The sequence below is a fragment of the Pleurodeles waltl genome, chromosome 11 (genome assembly GCF_031143425.1).
Source record: "Pleurodeles waltl isolate 20211129_DDA chromosome 11, aPleWal1.hap1.20221129, whole genome shotgun sequence".
Lineage (NCBI taxonomy): Eukaryota > Metazoa > Chordata > Amphibia > Caudata > Salamandridae > Pleurodeles > Pleurodeles waltl.
In genome coordinates, this window is record NC_090450.1 from 924072731 (window position 1) to 924091333 (window position 18603).

The 18603-nt window shown below is 47.3% G+C and overlaps 1 protein-coding gene across 1 annotated transcript in view; it reads right to left on the bottom strand.

Moving 5' to 3' along the window:
- ABCB9 (ATP binding cassette subfamily B member 9) overlaps positions 1-16852 on the bottom strand; it is a 117058-nt gene extending 100206 nt beyond the window's left edge. Inside the window, exon 1 of the mRNA XM_069214964.1 lies at positions 16715-16852. The gene's annotated coding sequence lies outside the window, so the exon portion shown is untranslated. The remainder of the gene's footprint in view (positions 1-16714) is intronic.
- Between the last annotated feature and the right edge of the window lie 1751 nt (positions 16853-18603).

An 18603-nucleotide genomic window follows, 5' to 3' on the forward strand; every position in this document is an offset into this window, starting at 1 on the left:
TTAAATTAAGTACTGAGGAATGGGGAATAGACATATTCCACCGGAACTAGTTGTACTACAACAGTACGAGGTAGAAACCAAATGTGGTTGCCTGTGTGGAACAAAACCATGTTCTGCTTCACAGCAATGCCTTGCACCCAAGCAGGATGTCTGGCCCGTGACCTTCAAAGTACATTCTCATAACTATTTACTGCTCCACCTCACTCAAAGTAGTGTCCTACACTCATTGATCAGGGAATAAATATTCTAAGATGACATTGTGATTGGTTCTAATTTCCAACGAGTGACACAATTCTCCCTTATGTATTGCATCAATGGAACCACACAGTTATACTCCTTTTAGACTTTAGAAGAAGAGTGTAGAACATTCACTTGGAGAATGAAGTCCCAAAGGCTGATGCCCTGTTATTGCTTCAGCTGAGGTTGGGGCTAAGGCTAGGAAAAGATTCTCCTCTTAAGTTGAAGATCGAGGCCGATATCTCTTCTTGGAGGATGAACAAGTAGATGGCCGCAGGGCCCATCTGACACAACTGCATAGAAGACTGAAGGAAAGTCACTTTTTGACATGGTTACCCCAAGGTTTGCCTTTTATTAGTATGCTTAGACTATTTTCACTGAGATCCTGCTAACCAGGACCTCAGTGATTGTGCTCTCTCCTCTAAACTTGGTTGCCTTGGTACCCTTTACACCCCACAATTGGCATACTGGTGTACCCTGTAAGTCTGTAGTATATGGTACTTAGGTACCCAGGGTGGGTATTGGTACACCAGGGATCTCCCATGGGCTGCAGCATGTATTATACAACCCATGGGAGCCCATGCACACTGTGTCTGCAGGCCTGCCATTTGCGGATTGCGTGAAAAGGTGCATGCACCCTTTCACAGCTGGTCACTACATCAGGTCATGAGCAGAGGTGCCCCTACAAGCTCTAGTTTCAATTCCCTGGACTTCGTAAGTGCAGGAAAGCCATTTTAGCTATGTACTGGCTATAGGTCACCACCTATGAGCTACATAATGGTACCTCCAAACCTAGGCATGTTTGGTATCAAACATGTCTGACTCATACCCCAATACTGATGGTAGTATTGGTGGCAGGATTCCATGCACTATGGGGGCTCCATAGGGGGCCCCCCAGTATTACTCCTACCTGTCTTCCAGGGTTTGCAAGCAGCCCACGCTGCTGCAGCCTCCCGGACAGGGTTCTGCCCTCCTGCTGCTTGATCAGCTCAATTAGAGGAAGGCAGAACAAAGGATTTCCTGTGGGAGAGGGGTGCAACCTCCTCTCCCTTGAAAATAGTTTTGCAAGGCTGGGAAGGGGTAACCTCCCCACGCCACCAGCTTGCTTTGAGAGGCACATTTGGTGCCCTCCTTGCATAACCTGGTTTGCACCAGTCCAGGGACCCCCAGTCCCTGCTCTGGCACGAAACTACACAAAGGAAAGGGGAGTGACCCCTCCCCTATCCATCACCACACCAGGGGTGGTGCCTATAGCTCCTTCAGGTGGCCACTTGATTCTGCTATCTTGAAACCAAGATAGGCAGAGGCCCCTGGGAGCATCTGAGTGGTCAGGCTAGGCAGGTCACATCAGTGACCCCTCTGATAGGTGGTCACCTTGCAAAGTGACCAAGTCCCATTTTGGGCTATTTAGAGACTCCCTTGGTGGTGGGTCCCCAGATTCCGCATGCAAGACTCCTGCAGGACTCCTCTGCATTGACCTCTTTTGCTCATGGCCATCGGAACCGCTGCTGAACTTCACAGGAACCAAACAAGTCTGCAACACAGAGATGACCTCGCCCTTCAACATTGTTGCTGCGGCTCCTGTCAGCACTGGGCAACATTTCCACGGCTGTGCATCCTCTGGGGTCAGCAAGACTTCAGCTGCACCAAAGAAGCAAGAAGGACTCTCCCTTGGAGTGAAGGAGTCACTCTGCTGCATCCGCAGGCACCTAAGGCAATTATGTCCGGCTGCTGAGATCTTCTGTTCTATGGATCTGCAAAGATTCCCTAACACAGGTAGTGGCTCTGAAGGATCCCCTGGGTCCTCTTTGCCTTCTGTCCAACTTGGGAGACTGTGAGCTCTGGCCTCTTCATCCAGGACAGAATCCCTGTGCACCGCAACTGTTGCAGCAACAAAAGCGTATTGAGTCCTGCTCTGAGGGATCTTCAGGCTTTGAGAAGCTCTGGCCCACAGCACTCTACCTCTGCAAGGACAGTCACCCCTCTTTTGCTCCAGCAATGTGGGACTCCTCTTCAGGTATGCTGCTTGGGCTTTACTGCGACGTACTGTGCCTTCTGCTAGTGGGTTGCTCGTCGGGGCTCTGCCTGCTTCTGCTGGCTCTCCTGTTTTTTGAGGGTCAGTCCGGACTCCCCTCCAAGGGTTGAGTCCCCAGGACTTTGCTGGTCCTCTCCAGCCCTGCAAATCTTCTTCAGCTCCAGCTTGCATTTTCTTGTGCTTGTTGGTGGCCCTCCTGACCACTGACCCGTCTGCAATCTGGCGACCACTGAGGGTCAGCTCCTAGGTAACTTCAGGGACTTCTCTGCAGCTCCTGGACTCTGCAGCTGGCCTTCATCCATCATCACGGTCCCGGATCTTCACCCACAGAATGATGGGTATTGTCTCCTGCCCCACCTGGACACTCCTGCTTGGACTAGACTCTGTCTTCTTCTTTCACAAGCCCTCTTTATCCGGACTCCACAGTTGGGTTCCACTGGTCCGGCCCTGTTTTGTATTGTTCCAATCCTAAGTCCCCATGTTAGCCTATGGGACCGCCAGGTAACTTACCTCTGCTCTCCTGGTCGCTGGGGATCTTCTAGCTACTCACCTCTTGGGGTCCCATACTCTCCCAGCCCTTGGCTAACTACTCTATATCCTCTGGTGGGGGACCGCTTCTCACATTCCACCATTTTAGTATATGGATTGGCCCCCCTCTAGGGCTGTTGCTATTTCTAATGTTTTTATGCTATTCCTTAGTACTTAACTGTATATATTTTGTGTGTACTTGCCCCTGGAAAGAGGGGATTGCCTTTAGTATCCTAGTTCAGTGTTACTATAATAAAGTATATTTATTTTTGCAACACTGTGGTCCCTTTCATGTGTGATAAGTTACTGCGTGACTACTGTGGTATTGCAAGTGCTTTACACTTCTACATAGGTCTTGGCTGCTCACCACAGCTACCACTAGAGAGTCGTGGCTTCCTAAACACTTACACTTACTAATAAGGGTTGCCTTGACCTGGCATAAGATGCCAACACCATAGGTGTCCACCACACATCAGGCCAGCCTCCTACAAAGAAAAATTCAAAACAGCAAAGCAGCCCAAGTGGCACAAGTATCTACAACCTAGAAGACCTGAACCAGATCCCAGAACCAGTGCTTAATCTGTAAAACAGCAAGTTGATAGGTCTTTAGGTATTGTCAACCCTGTCATCCAGCTTAAGCTGCTGAACGAAAGAGTTGACAAATACCAAGGTTACCTAGTTTTGAATCTTACTCAAGCCTCTTTCTTCCATTGCAACACTTTGTATCTTTAGCTCACTTTTATGTGTTCTTTTTCATTCCTACTTCCTCTTTGTCACAGATTTCCTTTTCCTTCCTCTTTCTTTCTACTGTTTCTACCTCTTGCTCTCTATTGCTCTGGGTCAAGGTAAATAATTATTGATCCCAAAATTAGTGTTGGTGCAGACCACCAGCACCCAGGAGTACAACTTAAGCACTGAGTGAGAGTCAGGCATATGTTCAACACATGCAAATTGAAGATGTCCAAGAGACAACCAAGGACTGCACCATTCATTGGACCTAGTCCTCGACCCGCCTTCCCTGAAACCTTCTTACAACGCAACAGTAAGTGCCTGAACCCATGACCCAGTTGTGAACAGGGAGTGCAGGCTTAAAAGCATCATGCAAAATCCCTTTCACTTTGTGGAGCACTCTCTTTCTCCTCGTTTTCAGACCATCTGGAACGCTATGGCTCCCCTCTTTCACCAGAAGAATGCCCAGGCTGAATTCTGAACCATTGCAACTTTCATTCTATGACTTGTTGTGCTGGACTTTATCGTGGTTATAAACGCTACTCTACACCAAACCTCTGCTCTAGTGAATACAACCATATCCAGTTGGTGTCCCAGGTTCATTAGGCGTATCACAACAGCAAGAATGCTCATTCTGAAATACACAATCCTAATGTCTACGACTAGGTGCTTACTGTGATGTACCATTCACTTCCTCAAAACCTTCTGGCATCTCAAATTGCACTGGGTTTAGTATGAGTATCAGCTAGCCCCCCTAATCCGAATCTGATAATATCCTGTTACAAACAATGGAGTCCAGAGGTGCTTGGTAGATCAGGCACGCCATTGACTTCGGTAACTAGGACAAAGGGAAGACATGAAACTGCCTTAATTGACATATTTTATCCCATGTCTGGCACACAGATACCATTGACTCAAGCATGGCAACAAAGTAAACCAACTGCATCCAAATCCTGTCAAATCCTTTGTAATCCGCCCGCAACTAGCATATCCTATGAATCTAATAATAAACTGAATAGAACGCCTTACTTTACAAATACTATATCAGCATTTGGGTCATATCTCAGGGCCAAAGGTGCTAGGGCCATCTGTTTTACTTTGTACTACCGTCGCCTTTCCTATTAAGCAAAGGTATAATTGTTTTTAAAGCTCCAAATTCACAACATCTCCTGGCATTACACTTGAAACCACACCTAAGCTACAATTAAAGAATTAGGCGTATTAAGGGACTACTCGGTTGTAGTGCATCATACCATGAGCCTTCATGACACAACACTAATGCTTAATTTGAAAAAAATATATGAATTGTGAGGATTGTCACGTATTATGTGGTATATGGTTGTGCAACCTTACTGTGTAATACACTCTCAAAACTGTCTTGGGTCCAGTCAGGTTCATTTGTAAAAACTTTAGCTCAACCCTGGGTAGCTGTGGCTTCCAGCAGCAAGGCTTAAACAAAGGAAAACAAAGGAACTAACAAAGGAAAACAAAGGAACTAGTGTAAAGCAGTTAAAACCATCAAACGATGAAATACAAAAGTCACACAACACAAAAGAAATTCTGCACCAATTTTTTAAATAGATTATATTTTTTATGAGTTTTTAGACACCAAGATTAGCCAAATCCACCAGAGGGTTTCGGAAATATAAATTTTTAACTAAAACGTAAATCTCAGCTTTTTAGTCCAAAGCACAAACAAGCATGTTAACCGTAAAGTTTTGAAATGTTTGAAAAGTTTGAAAGAGTTTTGTTCGGCTACTCCGGCCCCAGTGGGTCAACCAATTCCACCAGGGAGAAGGTCAAGGGGCTACTAAGGAGTATTTGGGCAATACCCTGGTCACCAAAGCAGTCTCAAGTTCAGTTTACACACTTTCTAACAAGACTGACACAGACTTCAATGGAGTGTTCTTGATACTGGGGATGCAGGATGCTGATAGATGCTCAGGGTGGTGTGCAGGTGAAGGGTGTGCCCTTGTGGTTATTGTTTGGTCCACAGGTAAGGTGTGGCGACTTTGGCCACAGGGTTCAGTGTTCTTCAAAGTCCTCTTTGAGCCAATAGAAGGCCAGTTGTGGCTGGGCTACTGGTCTCCATACCCAGCAGGACCTGTGATATCTTTTGGTGTCCCTCTTTGGCGATCAATCCGGAGTCAGACAGCACACTGGGTCCAGCAGATTCAGGTGCAACGTCTGGCTATCAAAGATCGGTCTCTTAGGTTGCCCAGTGGCGGTCGACAGCGATTTGAAGAGTGGGGCTACTGTCTTACCAAAATGGACTACTTCAGCTTTGATGGCCCTGGTGCTGGTCAGCGGTCTGAACCTTGGAGTCACTTTTTTGGTCTGGGGCTCAGGAGGGAGTTTTCTACAAGCAAAGAGCCTTATGCACAGTCCTCTATTTGCTACCCCAAGGTGCAGCAGGTGCAGTTGATGCACCCTCTCTTGCCAGGTCCAGAGGTCAGCAGAACAGTCATTCTTCAGTCCTTTCTCCATTGTGATCTGCAGTTCAGGGCGACAGGGGTGTCACATTTATGCCCAAAAAGATCCCTGGGGGAATGATTTGGTCACTAACCAATGGGCTACCATGATCCCTCCCGTCCTGCAATGACGTCTGGCTAAGTGTGGTATCTAGTAATTCCATGGTGCACTATTCTGCCCACTCTCAAGATGTCAGAACCCTTTCTCTGATGTTAGGAGCTTGATAGTCTGGCCTAGAGGTTTGGCTAACTGTAGGATACACGCCCATGGAAAATCAATTTGGCCACTGGTTTCCCCTCTCTGTTCCTGCTGCCAGCCAGTCTACCTGAACAAAGAGACAGCCCCACATAAGTGTGATCACGCTTTGCAAATCAAACAAGGCTACCCTCTTTGAAGCTCGCCTTTTGGGCCAACATCTTGTGTGACTTCTGCAAGGCGGAAGTAACACCGCCTTCTGTAGCAGGCCTCTGTTGTTCCTGAGCATGGGAGTTTTTCACTCTACTCCCCAGGAGAGCAGAAGGCTGTCTGGTGGCCAGCAACTGTGCAAGGCCACTCAATAAACTTGGCAACAGAATGGCAACTTTCTAAAAGTTGTTTTTCCTTTAAAGTGACATTAAATTCGACTTGGACATCAAGTCGGGTTTAATGCCATGATTAATTTGATACTTTGAAGTACCCATTCTAGTAATGTAGTCCTATTCAGAAGTTAGCCGGATTGAGGGGTCAACCGGTAACTTTTTGTTCGCTAATGGGGCTCCTAACTTTTCCACAACAAAAATGACAATTTGGAAGTTTTGCTGTTAGAACATATTGAACTAATATGTTTTACTGAATAATATACAGCACTCTGCCTTACGGCTCTACAGACTTTCGTTAGGGGAGACTTACATATATTTGGTCATGTAAGTGGGGGCTTTGCCATTGGTTTAAATGGCAAAGTTGAACTAGTTTTAAAATTGCTCTTCCAGGTTGCAGTGGCAGTCAACTTATTCCAATTGGGGATATCCAAATCAACATTCATATTGTAATGGGTTAGCACACGCACTGAGGTGTGGTTAGCATGCTTCAGTTCACTCTCTGGGACAAAAACCAGCAGCATCAGTCTAAAACATTGGGTGTGATCATGCAAAAAGAGACATTTCCTTACATGAATAAGTGCAGGGACCCACAGTTTTCTCAAGGGCCCACCAACGGTGCTGCCTAATACCACAGCTGCTTAGTCTTGATTCCACCACGTCTCTTCCTTCTACCATCTCTCTCTCTTTTTCTCTGCACTGACTAGGCATGCATCTGTACCCAGTAAAACTATGCCAGTACTTTGCATAAACTGGCATCCTCCCTGTTTGTGATCCAACTGGTCATAACCTCCCAGCCTCTGTATGTTTTAGTGCACTACGCATACACCTTGCAATTCCTGTTCCTTGTGTGAAGTGGGCGTGCATGGGCAGTACCATATGCTTGCATGGATTGTGCACACTTCCACACTCTGAGACCGTACCCAGTTTATAAACAAATTCACACACACTCTACAGTTCTTTAAGGACTGAACATACACTTGTATCCCCTTTTCTCTGCCTAGATAGTGCAAAATATCTTCCTCCTGAATTGTGCATATACTTACATCCAATTTGTCTGTACCTAGATTGTGGATAAGTGTAGAGCCACATTGTCCATGTCTGCACTTGCACACCCAATTCATGTTCCTGAATTGTATAATCACTCTTCTCTCTGTATTCATACCTCAGATGTGCATTTTATTACATCTCTGTATGCCTGCGAAGACTGTACATATGCCTATATGCATGTACTATGTACATTGAACTTTCTTTCTTTATATACACACATACACACACACAAACCTGCATTTACACTCTTCTGTGTCTGTGCTTAACTGTGCACACACCAAACCACCATTACTCCTGCATGAAGAGTACATAAAGATGCACCCACTATGTCCGTGTGTGGATTCTGCACACTCTGCATTCCCTATCTGTACATGTACTGTGCAACACCTTTATTCACTCACAGACTGTGAAAACACTTGTGCCCACTGTATCTACTCATCCCATTTTGTCAGTTTGTATAGCGCACTAATCACCTGTGAGGGTATCCATGAGCTTGAGCAGGTGTGTAGATGTGTGGTCCCTGATGAGCTATTCGAAGAGCCAGTTCCTCAGCTTATAGCGGAACACCAGAAGTGAGAAAGAATTCCAGAAGTGAAAAGAGTCTCATGTGTTGTGGGAGGTTGTTCCATGTTTGGGGTGCAATGTAGGAGAACTACCAACCTCATGCTCTGCTTTTATGAAGGCAGGGTATGTGTGTGACTGAGAATAAGGCTGACCTAGGTGTGTGGCAGGTTGGTGAAAGTGTATGTGGTTGTTCAGGTATGCTGGACCAGTTTTGTTCAAGGCTTTGTATACATGTGTGAGGAGTTTAAATGGGCTGCGTTTCTGAATGGGGAGCCACTGGAGATCTCTAAAGTGGGATGGGATGCAGGTGTGGCATGGGAGTTTAAGTATGAGTCTTGCGCAGACAGGGGGCGTGGCTTGCTGGGCAAGCATGGCGGACATGCTCTGAAACCACTCTCAGACCCACATATCCAGCATTAATCCGTCTGGGGCCTGGGTTCACCTACAAATAAATCCATCTCTGGTGATGCCCTGCTTGCAGACCCGGTGCTGCATCGACGGCACCGACGGAGCAGCATGCCTATGGCCAGGACTGGACTCTGAGCTGCGACTGTGTGATGCCTACTGAACAGCCAAGGGAGTCATATGAGCACCAGAGGTGCAAGAGTCACACGCAGAGTTGATCATGGTGCAGCCCCCACTGACTGAGTTGCTGCTGTGCCCTCCACCGCCAACACGCGATCACCCTCTGGACACCAGTAGGGCCTGCAATGGCGCGCTATACTATGGAGGGCGGGGCTTGTTGCTACACCCGTATAGGGATCCATACATGTGCCACTGCCTGGAGGAGGGGGTACAGGGCCTATTGCAAACAACCTGGGGCCTGTTGGTGGTGACATCCTGGGCCCCCCCTTCTGTGCTCTTTTGGTGGCATGCGGTGGCTGGCCTCTGATGCTGCTGAGTCCAGTGAAAAGAGAGAAAAGCATCCACAAAAATGCTGGCCCTTGCAGAGCAGGCCCAGGAACAAACGTGCTTGGTCCCCCCTCCTAACAAGCACAGGGTCCTCAGGTACCTGCGGCATAAGGCTAACCTCTGGCCAGGGGGACGACCACCATCGCACCAGCAGCAGCAGGACACCATTTACATGGAAATAAATGGGGCTGCTCGTGCTGCTGCACTTATCACGACGTGAGGTGCAAACAAGTGGGTCCTGCAACTGCCTCCTTTGACTTCTCTTCCAACGCCTGGATATAATCAAACCGCACAACCACACTTAATATGTGATACTGGCGAGCAGGCGGTGCGCGGCAAAATTAGAGCTGCGTGGGGACAGGAGACTGTGTGGGAATTCACCTCATGGCCTACTGACACGAACTAACAAGTGGACCTCTAGGTGCAATCAAAGTCTACGCAAGTCTAACCGACTACACTTCCTAATGATGGGGCGCTTACACACAAATGCACAGGGGACGCTTGCGGGGCCCTCCACATTGCGGGACCAGCCAGAACACGACACAGGATCCATGGACATGCCCCCACTTCAACCCACCATCAGTGATAAACTGGGCTCAGTGCTTCCGGCAGTGGAAAAGATTGGCACCGTTCTTAAAACCACAAGGGCCTCATTGGAGAGTAAAATGTACACAGTGACACTGGATTTGACACTGCTCCATGCGAATCATAAGAAATTTACAGGAAAAAGTACACACCATTGAATTAACGCTAGAACGCATGCAGCCGAGAGCTTGCAATCCTGAGTCATCTCTGAGACAAATGGAGGAGTGAGTGGATGTGCTGGCGAGTCGCGTGGAGGACACTGAGGGTCAGTCCGGATGCAACAATATACATGTTGTGGGACTCCTGGAGGGCACAGAAGGATCAGATGCCATCACATAAGTGGAGTGATAACTGTGAAAACTACTGCCCCCAGACAACCTATCCAACTTTTTTTGCAGTGGAACATGCCCATAGGATGCCAGTGGGTAGGCCACTGCCGGGATACAACCCGGACCCTTTTTGTTCCGCTTCTTGCACTAGAAGGTCACAGACACAACTGCTCGAGGTGCAAAAGCTGCTTGAGATCATAGAAAGCATTTTTAAAGTTATGTTTTTTCCTGATTACAAGGTAACAGTGCAGCAGAAGTGAAAGTCGTACACTGTAGTTAAACAGAAGCTTTCGTGAACTGAACATTCGCTATGCACTCCTATTCCCAGCACGACTGTGGGTGGCGTCTGAGGGATGGACACACTTCTTCAGTTCCCTTGAAGACACATGGAACAGGCTGGATACTAAAGGATACTCCAACACGGTCCACCCTAGCCGGTACAAAACTATACCCCGTGGCAGAACATACAAGCACTGCGGAGACAGGCGCTCCCGTTCCAGACAATCACAACCATCAAACAGCGTGCCTTACTTGGATTTTAAGAAAGAATATCTCCTTCCTCACGTGACACATGGGACATTTCCATGCTGACCATACACATACAAACCAGCCCCTTTTTCAGTACCGTTGCTGACTGAGATGTATTGATTGCTTGTTACCTATAAGTTTGGGCAAGACACATGTTGCATCTCTGCTCTCATGGCATTTCTGGTTCTAAGTTTGTGTTAAATGTTTGTATGAAAATAGCGGAGACCACCACTCCGTCAAAATCAACACCTCCAACCCAGCAAGTTCCTATCTACGCCAGGTGAAATTATACCTGTGCAGGTCGCAATATTCCCCAAATTAGGTCTGATAATTCCCTATTTACAATATAGCACAGTTCAATATACTCACCTGGAACATGAAAGGCATGCATAAGCGTTCATGTCAATACTTTGTTTATACTTACCTAAAAGGGCGAAGCACACACATTGCTCTACTGCAGGAAAAAACACTTTATCCATGCTGAAGCTCTCAAGCTCCAAAGACACTGGAGGGGACAGGTATTTGCCACAAACTACTCCACTTATGCCAGAGGGGCCTTGGTGAGGGTTAGGCCCAGAACACCGTTTATGTTTAAGGATACTTTCACAGACCCAGAGGGGCACTATGTTTAGGTGAAAGCTGTCTTGATGGTCAGGTCATTCTCCTGGGATCCATATATGCTCCCAACACAGAACAGTCCACCCTTCTGCACACGTTCTCTAATGCTCTCTCTCTCTGGGGCGACATGCCATGGCTAACTGGGGGAGATTTCAATAGTGCTCTAGACACCGAAATGTATCGCTCCTTTTCCCCACTGTCCCACACCACTGCTGCCACCCAAGCTCAGACCGACTGGCTCAATCAATGGTGGTTAGTGGACTTCTGGAGAACCTGAAACCTAGTGACGAGGGTATACTCCTTTCATTCAATCCCACACAACCAGCATGTCTTGTAGAAAGAATTGTTGGGACACCAACAAAACCTCCCTCCATCACTGACATGGACTATATGGAGCCCACCCACTCGGATCATAATCCCCACACGCTACAACTACAATGGGACACCTCCCCCCATCTCTACATGGTGACTGCAGCCTATACTGGAAGACCCCCATTTCGGACCTCTCTTGGTTCAATGCTAACTCAACACTTGGAGATAAACGAGAACACAGCATCCACAAAACTCATAGAGGGGACGCTTTCTGGACAACACTGTGGGTCATTGCCTGGAAATACAGGGCAACATGAGGCAGACACAAAGCAGAGATCTCACCAGATTGGAGAATTCACTCCTAGAACTGGAAACACAAGCGGCAAACGATCATACTTCAATGCAGGCCCTGACAAATGCAAGATGCGAACATACGATGTTACCGGAGAGGTTGTGATCTCTTAATTACACAGCACACTCCGCACGCACACATGCGTCAGCTGACAAACCTGGTCCACTCCTAGCGTGGCTTATCAGGCAAGATCATCAATGAGTCCCCATAACCGTGTTGCGCTCAGCATCAGGTCTCATCTTCTATACACAAAGTGGTATTCACAATGAATTGACCAGACATTATACACAGGTATATCAGACTCCACTGGTTACTGAGCGGGAGACATATTTAACATGATCCCCATACACAAAGGAACAAGTCAAGGCTGCCCTCTGTCGCCTCTACTGTTGTCACTTGCAATGGATTCTCTGGCTTTACATATGCGCGAAAAGGGAACAGCTTGGGGTGTTCCGCTAGGGGATGGGATACACGTTATTTCGCTATAAGCTATTATACGTTAGGGATACCCACAGCATACATGACACAATATCACAATTATTGCCACGCTTCGCCAACATATCTGGACTCCGAGTAAACCGGACCAAGGCGTGCTTGTTCCCCTTCTCATCTACTGTTCATGATCCCAACTGCATTATCACGGGAACGCCCCTAATGTGGCAGCAGGACACATTTCGCTATCTGGATGTCCATGTGTATCATAACTCACACCAACCTTGTTGACGGTAACATCACACATGTAGTGACCTCAACAAGGGCGCAATTGGTGTTTCGACGCACCTTGCTTTTGTCGGTGACTGGGAAGGTGGTGTTGTTGTAAATGGGGGTTCTGCCTAGATTACTATATTTGTTTACTAATTTGCGTAATTATATATTGGCCACCTTCTTCAGAGTCTTTGTCTGACAGCATTGCAACTTTATCTGGCATGGCTCAAGGTTCAGGTTGGCGTTAACTAAACTTCGCCTCCCTACAGACGGGGGTCTTGGCTGTCCCCCACTTTGAACACTATTACTTGGCTACCCAAATTCAATGCATTGCCAAAATGTTAACAGGATTACAGTTACAGGACACTTCCACATTGTCACCCAGTTGGGGTTTACTGGCCCTACTACATCTGTTCCAACCCTGTACACACACACACAAGCTCCTGACTCATTATTGCTAGGTATAGTGTACGGATGCTACCAACAATGTTTTACCATCACAAACCAAACCCCTCCATTTGCGCCAGGACTGCCCCTGTTGGGAACACCCAGACCCACAGGTCCCACATTTACAACGGAACTCAACACATGGCACGATGCGGGACTACAAACATTGGGTGTCCTATACAAAGACGGTATCCTAACCGCATTTGAAGTACTGATAATGGAAGAAGACATACCCCTGGACAGTTTCTGTTATACAATTCATTAATCACCACACTGGAAGGAGACTGGGGCGACCTTTTCACAGATCCGCAGACACACCCCACAGTAGACTACACTTCCCGGGACGTAGGAGACATCTCATAAACTGGTTTGCCGACTCCCACAGCAAAAGACTTAGGGCTAGTTTTTGAATGGCAAATATGTAACCGCAAGGTCGGAAACATCCTCAAAGACTTTCAGCATTTATTTAGAGGCCTCCGGTGTCTCAAGGTCTACACAGTCATACCTCATATCAACAAATCAATACTGCAAACCACCATACGGCGCCGGCTAGTGCCATTCCACTTGCGACCACGCACCAAAAAAGAACTGGACAAGCTAGGGGTGATGGACATCATTGAGAAAGTGACAGAATCAACCCCAGGGGTGTGTCCCATATTGACCACATCAAAACCTAAGGAACCTAGTGGAGTGGATGGACATACAGCTTCCCAACTGATCCATTAAAGCAAGAAGCACATTAAGTGACCCATGGATGAGATCACTGCAGTTCTCAATGGAGTGCAATGCTTCTCCAAAGTAGACTTCACCACTGGTTATCACTAGCTACTCCTGGACACTGCTAGCTGATACATCACTGCTTTTTCAACTCATCTGGGAAGTACAGAAGACTGAACTCCAGAATTTCTTATTGTGGTGAAGTTTTTCAGAATGCTTAAGGGCTAAAGGCATGCTTAATATAAGTGATGATATCCTAAACTACTCAGAAACAATCAAGAAACACCATTGTCATCTAAGGGCAGCACTAAAAAGAATCTCTTAACATGGCTTCATGCTACACTGGGAAAAATGTAAATTATTTGATCACCAATCTAGTTCTTTGGCTAGGTCTTCTCAAGAGAACGAGTAAGAACTGACCCACAAAAGTATGAAGACATCAAGAACACAGCAGCTTCGGTGCCTGTGACCGAAGTAGGGAGCTTCCTAGGATCGCCAATGTATTGCAACCAATTTATCTCAACTCTAGAAACCTTAGTGGAGCCCTTTCGACTGCTCATGAGGTCCCAAGACAGGAGAGAATGTGGGAGTGACTTTGAGGAAGATTTCAGGAAAGTGAATGAAGCCATACTACATTATACCACAAGGGTGTATTTCAACCCCTGCAACAAAAGAGATCTAACAACTGATGCTAGCCCAAGGGCTATACAAGAGCAGAAATTGAACAAATGGGCCCCATCAAGGAATGCCAAGCCTCTCAACTCAATAGCGACTCTTAACAACTTGCTCTGGTCATCACCAAGAACCACTGCACATCATTCTGGACCAACATAAGTGCTGACTTTGGCAGTTTTCTGGATGGAAGGCTGTCACTGGCCATCATGGATGCTCACATCAAGTTCCCCATGGTTGAACTAGTGGCCATGTAAGACCAATGCCAAGAAAAATGTTTGCCTCCTATAGGTTGCCCCAGGAATTAAGAATGGACAATGGACCACCCTTCCAAGAGCATGTGTTTCAGAACTATACACACCGACTAAACATTCATCATCCCAAGAACATGCTCTGGTGGTCTTAGGCTAACACGGCTGTTGAGCGTTTTAGGCATATGCTTAACAAGGCCTTGTGGATAAGGATCAAGCAAGGGGTGGGGGGACACTCAGTGTGTGGTTCACAATTTCCTGTGAATTAAAACATCCCTTAATGCGTCACTCCCTGTCACCTGGCCACCCTGTTGTTCGGAAGCAATCTGAGAGACACCCTCACATCAGAGCCTTTCTATGGAAGTCAACAAGCTTAGGCCTGATTTAAACTCGGCGGACGGGTTACTCGGGTCACAGTGGTGGTGGGTCTCATGTCTGCTGAAATCTACATCCCATTGGATGTAATGGGATTTAGGTTTCGGTGGACAGGGTAAGGGATTTAAGTTTCAGCGGACGGGATAGCCATCACCGTGGTGACGAGTAACCCCTCCGCCGAGTTCTCAATCAGGCCCTTAGTCATCGAGGCCGGTCAGCTATGCAGGGAGAAAAACAACAACAAAAAGCTTGCAAGTGACAAAGAGCCATCCGTGTGAAGCTGCAGGGATGTGGGTGAATGGTGGAAGAGGACCGGTACCTAGTATGGAAATTCCACACTCCCTGTGAAAATGGGTTCTGGAGCTTGGTAGCAGCAAAACAGACAACGGTACCAGCCAAAAGGGGTACAGAAGTGTTAACCCATATATGTCAGGGTTCAAAAATATCCCATAGTGGGAGAACAGCAAATTGAGTGAGCGAGAAAATCTAAATCAAAAGCTCGGGCCACCAAGAAGCTCTCCTCAAGAAGATGGAGACACAAGGTAGGAGGTGAGTGGGAGTGGCCCAGGCACACACTTCTGGAACCACCAGTGACCCCGCTGACCTCACCTGGGGGGGACGAGCGAGAAGAACCTATGGGCCAGCCCAGTGGGCCCACAGCAATGCGCCACGAGGCGCGAGGTGTCCTGCCCAAACCAGAGGTAACACCTGCGACCAAACCTAGTCCCCAGTCAAAGACTCAATGGGCTAGAACATGGTGTCCTTTTATTTATATCTGTGTCCCTAAGAGCTGGGCCCTGCCTGCTGCACCCCCGTACACGTACAGGGACTGAGCATATACTCCGTTTACCTGTAGAGATCGTGCATACCCTCGTAGCCCCTGCGTCCGCACATGGACTGTACATACCTGCCCGTACGCTGCCTTTCCTTGTGAAATCCGTCTCTCAGTTTTCTACAGTTTGTATCCCGGCAGTATTTTGTGACACCTGATAAATAATTTATCTGAATATAAAGTTACACTGAAAAAACTCCACCGGTTTTATCTTTTGCAAGCAACCCACCGGACTTGCAGAATACAACTTTTAGGCGATGCATCAGTGAAAACATATATTCCAATAACATTAATCCAAACAACGTATTTAAGGATTTTAGTGGACAATTAAGAAACAGACTGCAATATAAATTTTATAGCGTGCTAATGCATATATATTGACATATATTAGTAGAAAATGTGTTAACGTATTGGGGGAATATTGTCAATTTAGTAATTAATACAGGCAACCAGAACAAATGCAATATACATCAAGGATTTATGCATAGAGAGGCAATGCTATCTTTCTTTCCGTTTTTTTTTAAACGCCGTTTCATGGAACGGAGAGAAACAACTCATTAATTTTACGTATATTGTAAGGTAATTTTAATTTAAAAAGCATGCAGGGACCTATATATATATGTATATATATATATAAAATTGGGAGCATTTGCTGCCTTATTTTTGAGAATTAATGGCGATGTAAGTAACAAGCGCTACTTCTGCTCAGTAAATGTCATTTTATCAGTCTGTGTAGGATGAGAGGCTGAGCCGTCCCCACCTGCAGGTGTCTTACAAATCGAAGCAAAAGTCATTTAACCCACCCACCTAGCTTACCGTGGGAAGGACAGTGCAAGGGTTCTGGAAGTGCGGAGTTACTTAGGGGTATAAAAGAAGGAGCCGGCCCTACCTTCGCAGAGCTGGCCGGTTCTGAAGAGAAGATCCGAGGACAGCTCTTCTTCCAAGGCAAGGCAGGGAGATTCCGCGAGCCCGGGTCCGCCCACCGGCGCCACCGCAGGGACCGGCCCTCGTGCTCCCCTGCAGGGAGAAGACGGAAGCGCACACGCTTGGGCGCCCGGGGAGAAATTCATGTGAAACAGGAAAAACAGATGACATTTATAACACCGAGGCAGCTACAGTCACCCGCCTCATCATGGCGCAGGCAAACACCGGATGTGTGAGATAGCTGCGCGGAGGGCTCTGGCGAAAAGGCCTTTCCCGACAGGCCGGGGCTTTGAGAGCCTTGGGACAATACCACGCCAGGCACCGACATGTAATACAGTGTTTGCCGTGCGGAGGCGGAAGGCTGGGCTTGCGGTGTGGTTGGAGGGAGCCCAGTGCATCGTTTAAAACCAATACAGGGTGTGCCTGTGTGGCGCCAACCTATAGTGTACTGGGGAGGACACCGGCACCTGCTATGTGCAGGTTCCCTCGGCACAATGGTCCCAAATTACTGACGGGAAACGTTAACCTTTGAAGTTTGACCTTGCGCTTTATGAAGTATAAAGCGCTTCGACGACTCGTCAGGGGTAGTAAGCGCTATATAAATACTATTACAATACAACACAATACCCGTCTCCAAGGACACATATGTGGGTGGCAGGCACCTAGTGGTTGTGGGCATGTTTTTGTTCGAACAGAAACCCCAAAGACAGACAGGTGCTCACTGACTAGAAGTAACACCAAGTAGCCATGAGCGGCTACCTCGCCTTTATTTATGCCTCGGCCGCGCCGGCCCTCGGGAAGCGTGCTCCGTACAATACATAGTACAGGCCGGGTGGCCCTCTACATCCCTTCCAACCTTTCTTAAAAATAAACACAAAGGAATGAGATACAGTTAATCATGACGGCATGCAGCGAACAACTTCTCGGCTCCTGGCTTAGTGCCGAGTTACAACTCAGCTGGTAAGGGTGGTCTCGGCTGTTCAATATCTCTTAGTTTGTTGACTGTTTTCCTCTTGTAGGACCGATGGGGGTATACTGGACTCACTCGGAGTACTGAACACCATTGTTCCAGTGTTGGTGTCCCCTTGGAAGTTTTCGGTGGCAGTTTCCACCACCGCGTATGTTGCATCTCCTTCAGGATCAGTCCTGCCAAATGGAATCCGTTTGAACCATGATATGTTTCTCAAAGTCTCCGATCCTCCTCTCTGTACGTTTACCATGGTCCCTCGTACTATCACAACCTCCCAAGCTTCTTTCTCAAAGGTTGTACTAAACTTCCACCGTCGGAGCCGATCCTTTATAACAACCTTATCACCCACACTGAGGTCCGGGTCAACTGCCCTTCGATCTCTACTCGCTTTCTCTTTGGTGATTCTCCTCTTCTCTTGGGCCACCTGCACATCGACAGCTGGCTTCCACTTTGGACCACCAGGTATTATATCTCGGGCCCACCTCCTCATCAAAATATCGCTTGGCGCACACCTTGTCATACTATGGGGTGTTTGACGATACACCCTCAGAAACTGATGTAAACAAGACTCAAAGTCTCTCCCTTTTCCACCCCAATTCGGATTGCTCTGTTGAGTGTTCTCATGAATTGCTCTCCTTCTCCATTAGCCTGGGGCCACTGGGGATTATCCTTCTGTGCCGCATGTTGGGACAGTGTAAGCGTTCCTGAAATTCTTGACCTGAAATGTTGGACCATTGTCTGTTTTGATTTCACTGGGCAGCCCAGCAATGCAAAGATTTTCTCCAGTGCAGGTTTCAAATCAAATCAAATCATTAACATTTATAAAGCGCGCTACTCACCCGTGCGGGTCTCAAGGCGCTAGGGGGGAGGAGGGGTTACTGCTG